The sequence below is a fragment of the Scylla paramamosain genome, chromosome 11, assembly GCF_035594125.1.
Source record: "Scylla paramamosain isolate STU-SP2022 chromosome 11, ASM3559412v1, whole genome shotgun sequence".
NCBI lineage: Eukaryota > Metazoa > Arthropoda > Malacostraca > Decapoda > Portunidae > Scylla > Scylla paramamosain.
The window spans coordinates 22,432,161-22,436,904 of record NC_087161.1 but is presented as its reverse complement, the minus strand read 5'-3'; positions in this window follow the sequence as shown (position 1 = coordinate 22,436,904).

Genomic DNA, 4,744 nt, shown 5'->3' with positions numbered 1-4,744 from the left:
CGTGGCAACCCAGCTTGTTTAGTCGTCCTCCGCGTCCCCAAGAAGCACTCCCGCACACCCTCCTCCTCAGACTGCTTTTCACAGTCTCCGGTAACTTGTGTGGGAGAAGAGGGCGGCATTTTAGGAGACAAGACAAGGAGCCAAAACTGCAACCTGGAAACAAGAGACGTGGGTATGAGGACACGAGTTCGCGAAAAGAATAAGAGAGAGAAATTGTGATAAAAAAAGAGAAAAAGTATATACTCGTATGAGATTTTAGAGGCAAGAAAAAGGAGACTGCGTTAGAATTATGAAGCCAAAACAAACTTGGAACCTGGAAACAAGAGACGTGGGTATGAGGACACGAGTTTGTGAAAAGAATGAGAGAGAGAGAGAGAGAGAGAGAGAGAGAGAGAGAGAGAGAGAGAGAGAGAGAGAGAGAGAGAGAGAGAGAGAGAGAGAAACAGACACAAATAAAGAGACATTAGAATCAAAGAACCAAAACAAAACTGGAAGCTGGAAACAATTAAGAGACATCAGTTTGCGAAAGGAATAAAAAGAGAAAGAAGAAGGAGAGAGAAGAAAGGGAAGAAATATACACACGTCCACACACATACATACATACATACATACATGCATACATACATGGAATTTTAGAGGTAAGATAAAGGAGACAGCATTATAATCCCAGAGTAAGAAACGTGACATCTGAGGACGCTATTTGGAACACGAAACTGGAAGAAAAAAGCGACTCCATAGACGCTGGCCAAAAAGACAAGACATCGTTGAAATCAGAGAACCGGAGACGCTGCCTTGAAAATTGGGTATGAGAACTGGATATTGAGTAGGAGGATTGTGAGGAATGCAGGAACGTTGTGGGCAAGATTCCTGTGCTTGAAGGAAGTAAGAAGGTTTGCTGAGGGACAAATTGTGGACTTACGTGGGGAATAAGAAAGGAATAGTGTTTGGAATCGTTGTCTGAAAAGAATTGAGGTTTAGAAATGCAAGAACATGAAGAAGAAAAGGTTGGTAATTTTATAATACGAAAGCGAAATACGTGAAGGCATGTATAAGGGGGGAAAATACATGAAATGGTTGATTTCAGAAGAGGAAAACAAAATATCAGTAATGCATAGAATAATGTACAAGATCTGGAATAAAAGATAATAAACGAAATATACAATGGCATGTACGAGAAAAAAAAAAAAAAAAAAAAAAAAAAAAAAAAAAAAAAAAAAAAAATATATATATATATATATATATATATATATATATATATATATATATATATATATATATATATATATATATATATATATATATATATATATATATATATATATACGTGGGAAATAATTTTAGAATGGGAAACAAAATATCAGAGAATCAAGCATAGACAAGAAATAACGAGCAAGGAACATGGAAAGAAGGAAACAATCTAGAAAACTTGGAAAATCCTGATCACCTTTTAACAGCAAGAATCGTACAAGAAAAAAAAAAAAAACAATGAAAAATCCAAACAATTTAAAATATGAAAACAAAATATCACGACGCCATGAATGATAGATGACGCGACAAGACTCAGAGGGGTAGAAGGCCTCAACACCATAACGAGATAAAAACAAGCCACCTATCCTGAGTACGTATATTTTCAACGACAAATATGAGAGCAAATAGATGAACCAAGGACAAAACCCACCAAAAAAAAAAAAAAAAAAAATAAATAAATAAATAAATAAATGAATAAAAATAAAGTAGTGAAATAGATACAGGAATAAAAGATAAAAATAAGAAAGAAAAAACAAGAATCAGATGGGAGAACACACACACAAAGAAGGAAAAGAACCGTCCTTCATTACTTTCCAAACAAAGCAAGAATAATAAACCTTCAAAGGCTTCAGCAACAAAGTTTCTCGAGTAAGTGAAAGAGACCTGAGATGATTAAAGTTAGATGTTTATTCTTTATCCTCATCTTCTTCATCAGCGCAATATGTGTTAGAAATTCAAATCTGTAAACCTGCCCAAGGAAATGAGGACAGATTCAGAAGAAAAACGAGGAAGAGGAGGAGGAGGAGGAGGAGGAGGAGGAGGAGGAAGACGGTGAAGAGATAAAAGAAGGATGAGGGAAAGGACAAACAAACAATAAGATAAACTTCACAAACGAGGAGAAAGACAAAGAAATAAAGTAGCAAAAATATGAGAAATAAAGACGAAAAAGGAATGAAGAATAGAAGAAAAGAGAGAAAACAAAAGAAAAGGGAAGCAAAGAGAACGAAAGAAGGACACAGGGCGGACTCGAAACACCAATTTCTACGTCAGGAACAGAAAAGGAGAGACGAACAACTGTTTCCGTTTTGTAATTCTGAAAAATAAACATAAAAATAGAGATAAAAGAGCGGGACGTGGCCTGAGGATCCCCGGACACACTCGCACCATCGATAATCACAGAGGCTTTTCCAGGTAAATCCCGAGAGAAGGTTCTGAGTTATCTTGCGTGGAGATAAACGCTCGCCTATAAATCTGGGGAATGTGTAGTCAATTTGTTATACGTAAGCTTCTCATTTTCTTCTTTGGCACTCGAGGTAAAGGCGAAAGCGTGAAGGAAATTATAATACCATCAACTGGAATATTAATAAATGCTGTAGTTATAAAGGTAAAAACTAATTATTTTTTTCATATATTTTCCTAGAGGTGTAAAAATAAGTTGCTTTTTTCTTCTTTGGCAGTCGAGGTGAAAGAAATGACAATACCAACAGTTAGAATAATAACAATAAATAACAATAACAATAAAGGTAGAACTAATTCCTTTTTTATTATTATTTTTGTCACGGGTGTAAAAAGAAGGGCCAGGTGTATTCTTGCCTTTATAATTATTTTTCTTGAGATTTATTTATTTTTTTTCTGTGCCGCATTGAAGTCAAAGGTTGTGGAGGTTACGGGGTGAATGTCACTTGAAGTCTTGGCCATTATCCACATTTCAAAAGTCCATCTATTCTGGGAAGCGTCTATCCTGCTTGTCATTATATTATTTAGTCCACCTGGCGCGTGTCCTTGAGTCTCTCTCTCTCTCTCTCTCTCTCTCTCTCTCTCTCTCTCTCTCTCTCTCTCTCTCTCTCTCTCTCTCTCTCTCTCTCTCTCCTTTGTTCCATGCTAATAGATATCGGTGGGAAAATCCTCCTTACTTTTGCATCCCCCTTTTTTTTTGGGGGGGGGAGGGGGAAGCGATACAAAAAGGACAGGTAATGGCCCTTGGGAACGCCAGGTGAGCACGACGAAGACGAGGACGAAGAGAACAGGGAGGACGAGGTGGGTGATTAGAGATTAGAGAAAATTTACGAAAGAAAGAGACATGGTATAAAGGAAGAAAAGGTGGAGGAGGACAAGGGCGAGATCGAGGATGAGAGAACAGGAAGGATGAGAAGGATAATTAGAGACACGAGGGAGGAAATTAACGAAGGAAGGAGATGTGGTATGGAAAAGGAGGAGAAGGGAGAGAAGAAGGACGAAGAATCTGAACAAGGACGGTGATGGAAAAAAAAAAGTAAAAAAAACTACATTGACAGTTGATTGATAGAAGAAAATGATGAAAAGAGAGGGGAAAATTCTGGAGTGGGAGTGAGTAGAGAGACGAGGGGGAGGTGGGAGGGAAGAGTGGGGGTCTTCATTCTCGTCAGCCCTCATGTGGTCAGGTCATCAGCTCGTCAAGTGGTTGGTGGAGGAAAAGTGGACAAGGGTGCAGCCGTGACTTCCGGGTTGGGTGGAGGGATTATTGGGGGATGGTGGTGATGGAATGGAGTGAAGGGGAGAGACTTTGTAGAGGATGGTGAGGTAGATTTGTGAGTATTGTCTGAATCTCTCTCTCTCTCTCTCTCTCTCTCTCTCTCTCTCTCTCTCTCTCTCTCTCTCTCAGACTCTCGGATGTTGTATTAATATTATAAAAATTTTACTGTCAAGTTAGTGAGATTTATATGTTTATTCACTCCCACACCACTACCATCACTCCTTCTCCCCATTCCCCATTCTCCTCCCCCTCTTCCTCCTCCTCGTATTTCTCTTCCCCTCCTAATTCTGCCTCGTCTTCCTCCTCTTCGTGTTGTTATTTAGAGACAGTCGCCTCCCAGGTGTTAGTCTCCCTTGAGGAAAAGAAAATGTTTATATATATTGATCGACCTTAAATCCTCCGCCACAACCGATATACTATTTACCCTTGTAATTGGGAAGCTGGGGGTGGTGGGGTGGGGGGAGGGATTGGCTCTCTGTCTTCTGCACGCCCTCCACTCCTAACCCCCATCCCCAACCTTTCCTCCAATCTCTCCTTTTCCTCCAAACCACCTACCTCTTCATGTCTTTCTCATCTAAAGCCTCGTCCTTCTTCCCTTCTCTTCTCTCCTTCTCTCCATCCCTCCAATCCCCACCTTTTCTCCAGCCCCTCCCTTTCCTCCAATCCTCCTGCCTCCTCCTCCAGTCTTTCTTCTTTAGTCTCATCTTTCCCCTCTCCTCTATTCGTCTCTCTGTTTCTGTTTCTTTTTTTTATCCTTTTTGTTCTCCTTTCTCATTTATCGTTTAAATATATAATTAACTTCCTTTTCCTTCTGTTCCTTCTCTCCCTCTCTTAGTCATTTTTCTCCTTTCCTTCTCCTTTTTAATTCTCTCCTTCCTCACTTTCTTCATATTCTCATTTATCTTCTATTAATTACCTCCCTTCTCTTCCCTCCCTCTCTCCTTCCCTCTCCTTACTCCCTTGCTCTTTGTTTGTTCACTCTCG